Raw genomic sequence first — 9,868 nt, 5'->3', positions numbered from 1 at the left:
CGACCCCGTTAAGCAGCATCGTTGTCCCACGTCCCTTTGCTAAGTGGGGCGTGGACATCATTGGCAAGCTCCCTAGAGCGCCAAGGCAATACGAGTACGCCATTATCGCCATCGACTACTTCACTAAGTGGGTAGAGGCCGAGCCGCTTGCCAGAATAACTGAAGCAAACACGACGAACTTCATCTGGAAGAACATCATATGCAGGCACGGTATCCCCGCCTCGATTGTGACCGACAACGGGGCACAATTTGACAACGCGCGAGTAAGAGATATCTGCGATCAACTGAAGATCAGCAAGACCTTCTCCTCGCCGCGACATCCTCAGGCCAACGGCCAAGTCGAGGCAGTCAACAAGACTATCAAGAGCAACCTGAAAAAGAAGCTCGAAGACAAAAAAGGCGCCTGGGCCAATGAATTACCATTCGTCCTATGGGCGTATAGGACAACCGCGCGAAACGCCACCGGCGAGACGCCATTCTCCCTTGCATATGGGGTCGAGGCCGTGGTTCCAGTTGAAACCGAGATACCCACGTTCCGAGTCGACACGTTCGACGAAGCGAACAACAACGAGGCCATGCGCCTTGAGTTGGACCTGATCGACGAAAAGAGGGCGGAAGCATTCAGACGCCTCGCCGCACAGAAACGCAAGGTCGAAAGATACTACAACTCCAAAATCAAAAGGCGAACCTTTGCCGTCGGAAGCCTTGTCCTCAGACGAGTGTTCCAAAACACACAAGTCCAAGGCGCCGGCATCCTAGGCCCAAACTGGGAAGGCCCTTACAGAGTCCGCAAAGTCATTCACGACGGGACATATTACATCGAGCACACGGACGGGACTCCGATTCGCCACCCGTGGAACGCGGAGCACTTGAGGCAGTACTATCAGTAGCTAGCGTCCCCCGCTTTTTTATCGCTTTTATTTCCATTTTCAATAAGGCCTACGAGCCAATGTTTTAGGATTTAAATTTTCTCGCAAGTTTTTTTTTCGCAAAAGTAATAAAACTCAAGTTTTCCATTTCAATTTCGTTTTATGCAAGTTTTCTGGTTATCAATAATTAACTTATAACCCAAAAAACTTGGGGGGGGGGCTAGCTATGGTAAGGAAACTCTCAAAAGAACACGCTCCACCAAAAAAAATCGTAAGACGCCTACATGGCGCAACCTAAGACGCCTACATGGCGCACGTAAGTCGCGTAAAGGCGCAGCCCGTAAGACGCCTACATGGCGCAACCTAAGACGCCTACATGGCGCACGTAAGTCGCGTAAAGGCGCAGCCCGTAAGACGCCTACATGGCGCAACCTAAGACGCCTACATGGCGCACGTAAGTCGCGTAAAGGCGCAACCCGTAAGACGCCTACATGGCGCGCGTAAGTCGCTTACATGGCGCAACCCAAGATGCCTACATGGCGCGATTTGAGACGCCCACGTGGCGCAATCCGGCGCACGTAACACACCTACGTAGCATGGCTGACTCGCAGTTGAAAATACTTAAGAACGCAAACCATCCAAGTGACTGGCGTGTTTGAAAAAGTATCCTGCTGAGATAAAAGGATGGACAAAATCATTAACACAAACAAGTGACCATCCATGCATGCCATAGAAGATAAATGTGCGAAAACATTCATAAAAATAAATGAATAACTCCTTATAAAAGAAAGGGGCAACTGCCTCAAAACCTAGAAAGCATGCGCTAAGACAAGTGCGCTAAAGGGAAATATCCTAGTAAGCAAGCGCTAAGACAAGTGCGCTGAACGGAAAAACCTAAAAAGCACGCGCTAAAACATTTGCGCAGGAAAAATAAGGAAAGAAAACGGTCACTCGGCGGGATCGTCGCCCACAGGGTCGGCCCCGTCAAGTGGTGGGAAAAGCGAGTCGAAGAAGTCGAAGGTGACCCCCCGAGAAACATTCTCGGCAGCTGTGGCGTCCCGACACTCCACCGCCGCAGCATGCCTTGCCTCCTCGACTCCGACATCAAAGTCGTCCTGAAGGTCGGATGCAAGCTGCTCCGCCGCGGCTTTCTCCTCGGTGACCCGAGCCACCTCCTCCGCCAAGGAGTCACGCTTACGCTCCGCACGAACACGGGCAGCCTCACTCGATGTAAGCTGGCCCTGAAGAATGCCAACTTCTTCCGTGCGCGATTCCAACTGACGTCGAAGGTCCCGCGCTTCGCTCCGGAAAACCTCCGTCGATCGAGTCGCCACTTCAAGGGCTTGACGTTCCGTCGTTAGCTCCTCAGCCATCTTCGCCACCGCCGCCTGAGCGCGGTCGCACTTGCCGCGGGTAACTCCCAGTTCCACGCGAGCCTCCTGAAGCTGCTCGCGGAGACTCGCAAACTCCGCCTTTGAGTGAGAACCTCGCTCGGCGTGGGCCAGCTGAGACTTCGCTTGAGCAAGCTCCTCCTGGGCGCGACTCATCCGCCTGATGAGGTCGTGAAGGATCTTCTCGCCCCGGGTCGCTCGAGCAAGCACCTGAGAAGGCAAAAAGACAGTTTAGCGAAAGACAGATTCATCGCAAATGAGGCAAGGGAAACTCACTCTCTGTGCATCGGAAACGCCGTGACGAAAGAACTCTACGTCACTGCTGGCCACAACGCTCTTCCACATCTTCATCGAAGATTGAGCAAGGCCCAGGGAACATTCCCCCCTAACCTCCGCGGCCTCCACGTCGACCATCGAATTCACGCGCTTAGAGTCCGAAGACGTGTCTGGCAAAGCCGAGGAGGAAGGTCGCTTCAAGGAAGCGCGAGGACCGCTCTCCGCCCGATGATCGGTATCGAGTTTCTCCCGACCATCCCGCGCAGCAATCCGACGACGAACCGCCGCCAACGACTTCGGGTCCCGGGAAGCCTTCGCTAGACGAGCCCGAGCCCTCGCCCTAGCCGAAGAGACTGCAAAAGCGACAAAGTCAAAACCTTGAGCTAAAAACAAAAGCAAAAATACGAAACGCCAACATACCTTGAGGATCGCCGCTCGAGAGAGATGATGCGGCACTCGGGGCACCCTCGGTCCGCTGAGGAAACGGCGGGAACCACCCAGTGGAAGCCATCAGCTCAGGAGAACGAAATCGTTCAACGGCTTTCCGAGCCTCCGACATTCCCCGGATCTCCTTCACAAAATCGAGATCGTCGGCCCCCTCGTTAGCGGGAAACTCGGACAAGGGGCCGAACCGGAGCGGCGCGTCACCAAAAGCCTCCGCCGAGACCCACACCCACGGTCGTCGATTGTACTTCTCTGAGTCGATGATCAGCTTAGTATTCCGTCGATCGCGGGCCACAAAGAAACTGGGTTGCCCGGGCGCAGGGAAGACCGCGATGAGATTGCGAAAATCACTCACGGTCATCACCCGCTCGGTCTGGCAATGCCACTCCATATGGCACATCGCCACTATGCGGTAGAATGCCGGGCTCATCTGACATGCGTGCACCCCCAGACGGGCGAGAAGCTGCTGAACGATGGGTTGAAACGGCAGCCGCAACCCGCAGTTAAGACTCGCAACTGAAACTGCGGCGAAACCACGACGAGGCCGGAAAGGACGGTCGTCCTTTAAAGGACGGAGAAGCGCCACGGATGACGGAATGGCAAAAGCCTCCCGGAGACCGACGAATGTCCGGTAGGTAAGCGTGCTGGAAGCATCGACCCCCGAACAATCGAAGTCCTCGGGAGCAGCAAGGCCCTCCTCGGGATACCACTCCGTCCTGGCAAGCGACCTCGCCGATACCAACGCCTCCGCGTCAGGGGTCTCGGGCTGAGAATCCCCTGGCTCCACGGAAGGGTCCCTGCCCTCCGACACGACCGTGGCAGCTGCCGACGGTACCTCGGGACACTCCGATGCGAGGCCTTCGGCCCCCGGACATGTCTCTGACTCACCTCCGGGATCTTCAGACTCGGGACCAAAGTCGTCCACGCAGTCTATCTCGTCGAGAACCGACTCTAGCGGAGTCACCGCATCCGCGTCCGTAACATCTCCCGGCACGCCTTGAAAGCCCAAGTCGGACCGCGGCACGTCGAGGCGAACTTTGTCGCGGACCCCCCCGCCAACTAAGTTGATCACGAGGCGAGGGGCAGGCTCCCCGGACGCGGGACGATCAAACTCCCCGCCTGTACCGCGCCCAGTTGGCGCGCACCCTTCGAGAGGCTGAGCAGCGGGCACGGTCGCACCCAGCTCGCCTTCCTCCAACCACTGCTCTACTCCGCTTGGATTTTCTTCCACGTGCAGAGGGACTTCCCTTAATCCCGCGAAGAGATCATCCTCTGCGTGTTCAGAACCCTGAAACAAGAGAGAGAAATCAATCTCGGGACTCTCAGCTGAGAAAAGGGGAGGGACACCCATAATGCAAGCGTAAAAAAAAGGAAACAAGCGTAAGAAAAGAGAAAAAATAAAGTGAGGAGTAAAGGGAAGGGGGGAGGTCTATTTATAGACTTCTAGGGGGGTAGGAGTCGAAATCCTACTCCCACAAGGTGCAAAATCGGAGTAGAAACTCCAAAAAGTCGGAGTTCTCCCGCGCGAAGCGAACCAGCCCCGCGCACGGGGCGCGCCGCGCGCCAAGCCCGCGCGCCGCGCGGGTCGTGCAGCACAGACCGCGCGCCGCGCCGTCCAGGGCGCGCGCCGCGCGGCCACCCCCTAAAAAAAAAAAAAAAAAAAAAAGAAAGAAAAAAGAGAAGAGGAAAAAACTTTCCTCGGGGCCACAAGGCACGGGAAACATTTTCCTCAAACACCCAACTAGAAGAACAAAAAGTTCATCGCTGGGACGCCTCCCGAACGACGAACTTGGGGGGCTAATGTTGTCGGTCGTTTTCGGAAAACCCGAGACGCCAAGAAGGCGCATCGCTCAAAGGGCCGATGGTCAGGCCGGAGGTCCTGAAGAGCGGCAAATCTTCGAGCCCTCGCCCAAACTCCTGACTCCTCGAGTCGAGCTTCGCTCCTCGAGTCGAGCCTTGAGTCAGTCTCCTCGAGTCGAGCTTCGCTCCTTGAGTCGAGCCTTGAATGGTTCCTCGAGTCGAGCCTTTAATTGTTCCTCGAGTCGAGCCTCGAGTCATTTTCGAGTCGAGCCTCGAGTCATCCTCGAGTCACTCCTCGAATCAAGTCGTTAGTCGCTCTCGCCGGGCCGAGCCGTGCTCCTCGAATCGAGTCACTCTCATCAAGTGGAGAGCTTCATATTTCACATGAGAAGAATGACATTCGAAGGCCCACGAGAACCCGGCAAGACGAGCCGCCCACTACGCACGCAACGCGCTGCGCCGGCCAGCCGAGCAGCAAGCAGCGCGCCGCGCCGGCCAGGCAGCGCGCCGCGCCAGTCAAGGCACTCTGCGCCGCGCGTCCTGCGCCGCGCGTCCCGCGCCGCGCGTCCTGCGCCGCGCGTCCCGCGCCGCGCCCGGTGACCCGCGCGCCGCGCCCGGTGACCCGCGCGCCGCGCCCGGTGACCCGCGCGCCGCGCGTTGTGCGCCGCCCTTTGTGCGCCGCGCGCGCCGTGCGCCTCCACTTGATGCCACACGCATTCCTAGTCCCACATGGACGAAAGAGGGACCTTCTAAGGCTCCCAAACACCTATAAATACCCTCTCTCATTGAGGGGAAAGCCATCCCAAGATATCCCAAAATATCCAATAATTCTCTTCATCTCTTATCGACACGCTCGATTTCTCTGCTTCTCTGGATGCCATATTTGGCCTGAAGCAGGTTCTCTTCTCTCTCCCTCGTTCTCAAAGGTCCCGAAGCACTCACGGGAACTTCCCGGACGTCGCTCCCTTTGACCGAACGTTCTCCGGTGCTCAAGCACGCCCCTAGGGTTCTCAACTAGAGCTACCCTTGCGCGTCTAACACGCTAGACGCGTACGCGATCTCCGAAGTTCTGAGACGCTGCCGAGGACTCCTCGCGCCCCGTTTCCTTCGTCGAGCACGCCTCTTCACCAAGGCTCCACGCCTCATACTGCGTCACACACGCTTGAACTACGTTCTGACCTGATCCCACGCACGGGTACGTAGGCAGCCGACAACCAAGGCACGGTCACTCATCCTCCTCACCCCCTACCTCTCCCGAGAGGCGGGTTGATCGGAGAGAACCCTAGCTCGAGACTATCGAGTTCACACTCTTGGCCCGGGTGCGATCACTTGGTCCGGCCTTGGATCGAACCGCCCGAGGTTTTAAATAGTTGTTCATTTTCGTGCGACAACAGTTACGGTTAACGCCGTTTTTGGGTCAACACTTAGAACCGTCCGTGGTTCGGTCTAGGGCCGGACTTTATGACCGTACGTAGGTTGGGTGTGGTGAAATCTTCTCTTCTCGTCGTCTTTGCCTCGCCATAAAGAGGTTTTCGGTTTCCCGTCACTCCGTGATTAGTTCACCTTCGTGTTCGTCGAGTTCATCGGGTTCTTCGCGATCTTCGAGTCCTTCTAGTTAGTCGTGTTCTTCGGGTTCTTCACGATCTTCGGGTTCTTCGCGTTCTTCGTATTCGTCGTGTTCTTCACCAGAAAAGACAAGAAACGTGAACTAGAGGGACGCAGAGGGGTTTCCCCAGGTGCGCGCTCCGACGCTCAACATTAATCGAGGTGGGGAGCTTATCTCTCGTATCAAGTGTCAAGAGAGAAAAATATAGTGAGCCGGGAGTGAAACAGAGATTTTCTAAGTTGAGAAAGACTGACCTTGAGAGTGGATGGAGTGGGGGTATTCATAGTTTTTCATCTTGAAATTTGAGTGGGTTTTGGAGGCAATTGAGCCTTGGAGGTCGTTTTTGGCCGATGGTGTGCCTTGGATGCCGATAGTTCCATGCCGATAGTCTCGGCCATGAAGCTCGCCGATAGTTTTATGCCCATAGTCTCGGCCATGAAGTTCGCCGATGGTCTAACGCCCACCGATAGGCTTGTCCACCGATAGTTCAAAGATTCTTGCCTTTGCCGTTAGTCTTACTTTGCCGAAGATTTTAGGAGCCGATAGTTTGGTCTTGAACTTCGCCGATAGTATGGCCGCCGATAGTTTAAAGATTCTTCTCTCCGTCGATAGTCTTGCTTTGCCAAATACTTTAGGTCGCCGATAGTTTGATCTTGAACTTTGCCGATGGTATGGCCGACGATAGTTAAAAGATTCTTCTCTTTACCGGTAGTCTTGCTTTGCCAAAGGCTTTGAGACGCCGATAGTTTGGTCTTGAATTTGCCGATGGTATGCATAACGATGGTTTCCACACGCCGATAGTTAGGTCTTGAACTTTGCCAATTCTTGTCCTTTTTGCTCTCGGGGTATAATTTTTATCGTGAAAATGATGGCGTAACATTAACCCCCCAGTTTCTTGTACGACTTGTCGTGCGAGAAATTTGTCTTGTGTCCCCCGAAAGCTTCGTGGTTGATGTCTTTGGATCATTTGATCTTGTTATTTGGAGACGTATCTCGTACCAGCGCGCTTTGCGGAGTGCAACTGTGCAAAATGTGACCTTGTAAGGCTGATCAGGTAGGATTATGTCTCGTAAGTCATATAATGTAAGGCTTTATCATGTAGGATTGAGTTACATGGGACGTGGCCTTGTAAAGTTGGCCCATGGGGCTTTGTCTAGTAAGACATGGCCTCATAAGGCTTTATCCCATTGGATTGAGTCCCGTGGGACGTTACCTCATAAGGCTAATCCCGTGAGGCAGTGTCTTGTAAGACATGACCTCGTAAGGATTGATCCGGTAGGATTGAGTACCGTGGGACGTGGCCTCGTAAGGCTAACCCTGTGGGGCAGTGTCTCGTAAGACATGACCTCGTAAGGCTTGATCCCATAGGATTGAGTCCCGTGGGACGTGACCTCGTAAGACTAACCCCGTGGGGTAGTGTCTCGTAAGACATGACCTCGTAAGGCTTGATCCCGTAGGATTGAGTCTCGTGGGACGTGACCTCGTAAGGCTAACCCCGTGGGTCAGTGTCTCGTAAGACATGACCTCGTAAGGCTTGATCCCGTAGGATTGAGTCCCGTGGGACGTGACCTCGTAAGACTAACCCCGTGGGGTAGTGTCTCGTAAGACATGACCTCGTAAGGCTTGATCCCGTAGGATTGAGTCCCGTGGGACGTGACCTCGTAAGACTAACCCCGTGGGGTAGTGTCTCATAAGACATGACCTCGTAAGGCTTGATCCTGCAGGATTGAGTCCCGTGGGACGTGGCCTCGTAAGGCTAATTATTTCTGAACTCTTTTATTCTTCTGATTGCGTCAGTTTTGAAAATTATTCAAAAGCAGCAGTGTGACAAAAAATATATTTTTTATTGCAAAAAGAGCGTTCGCGGACATTGTTGGAATTGATCTAGGGTTAAGAAAAAATTTAACGCTTCTTCAAGAGGCGGAATTTTAAAATTTTCTTTAAACAAGTAAACCGATTTTTACTAACCTAGACAAAGAGCAAGCACATGTTATTTTTAAATTAAAACTATCTAAGAGCGATTACACGTTTACTAACCTTTATGAAGCTTGATCGTTGAGAAGCTTGTGGAGGTTGAATCGCTCGTCTCCCCACGCAGCTCGTCTTATTTCGTTCTTCAGGAACTCGAGTAACCACGAAAGTTTCTATCACATAAATTACTCGAGGTAAGAAGGAATAAGTGTGTGAACACTTTTAAACACAATGACTGAAGAACAAGTCTTAGAGTCGAAGAGCTAAAACAAAAACACCAGGTCAAATGTGGACCTAGGTGCCAAAACAAAAACGAAAGTAGTTAGAGAGAGAGAGAGAGAGAGAGAGAGAGAGAGAGAGAGAGAGAGAGAGAGAGAGAGAGAGAGAGAGAGAGAGAGAGAGGCGGCCAAGTATTCTAGAGAGAGAAGCTCTCAATCTCTAAAATTTTGGGATGAGAAACAATGAGAATGAGGTGGGGTATTTATATGAGGAGGATTACCTTCAAAAGGTAGTTTCATCTTTTATATAGAATATTACATATTCATGAGAAAATATTTGATTTCCTCACTCCCACTTGGACGTCCAAGACATTGCCAACAAGGTCTTGGATTTGTTTCCTCATTTGGTTTTCTCTCTCTCTTGCCGCCCATGTCCATTGCTTCTAGAAGAAATTTGTTTCCTCTTTTTCTTTTGGCAAGTATCTTCATACATTAAATCTCTTTCTCTCTTGGCTTTGGACGAAATTGAGGTTCTAGAAGGAGCTTCTAGATGTTTCTTCATTTGTTCATGACAACATAAGAAAAGCCCATTAAGAATTTTCAAGTAAAATATCATGAAATGAAATTAATCCTCAAGGCCCAAATAACTTGTTATTTCCGAGTGATCTAAGTCATTTTTCATCATGTGACAATGTCAAAAAACTTATTTATTGACATTCATTTCATCAAATGTCCAAAAAGACAAAAATACCCTTTAGACAATTTTCGTAAAACTTGTCTAGTTCTTGTTTTGAATTAGGTTCTAGTTTAACTAATCCTACTTGAAATGACTTGTGACAGTGACCTCATGGATCCAAATGAACAAAGCTTGAGCTAACATACTTGGACTCAAAAGTTCACAAACCTTTTCCAAGTTTAGCTTAATGTCAACTGACTCCACTATAGAGTTGACACTGCGAATCTCTCGGTTCAAATGAATTTATTATCTACTCAAGAATTCAACTTAATTGTGATGAGTGGATCCACTGAATATTATCTATGTTTACCCTTCATGAATATCATCAACTAGTCGGGATTTACAAAATTACCATTTTACACTTCTAGCTGTTATTTCCTCAACTCCTTTGTCGCTTGTGAATAAGTTAGAAACAATCTATTGACGATGAGCTAATAAATCACATTGATTCATCCAAAAGAGTCATGACTTAATTTGGACACTGGCCAGTTCATTTTTTCACATTCCAAGGAACAAAACATGATGTGATATACATTGCCTTTCAGCAATTTTGTACA

This window comes from Urtica dioica, chromosome 3, assembly GCF_054948205.1.
Source record: "Urtica dioica subsp. dioica isolate 48M chromosome 3, U.dioica_male_clone48M_v1_H2, whole genome shotgun sequence".
In the NCBI taxonomy this organism is placed as follows: Eukaryota; Viridiplantae; Streptophyta; class Magnoliopsida; order Rosales; family Urticaceae; genus Urtica; species Urtica dioica.
This window is presented reverse-complemented; position numbering follows the sequence as displayed.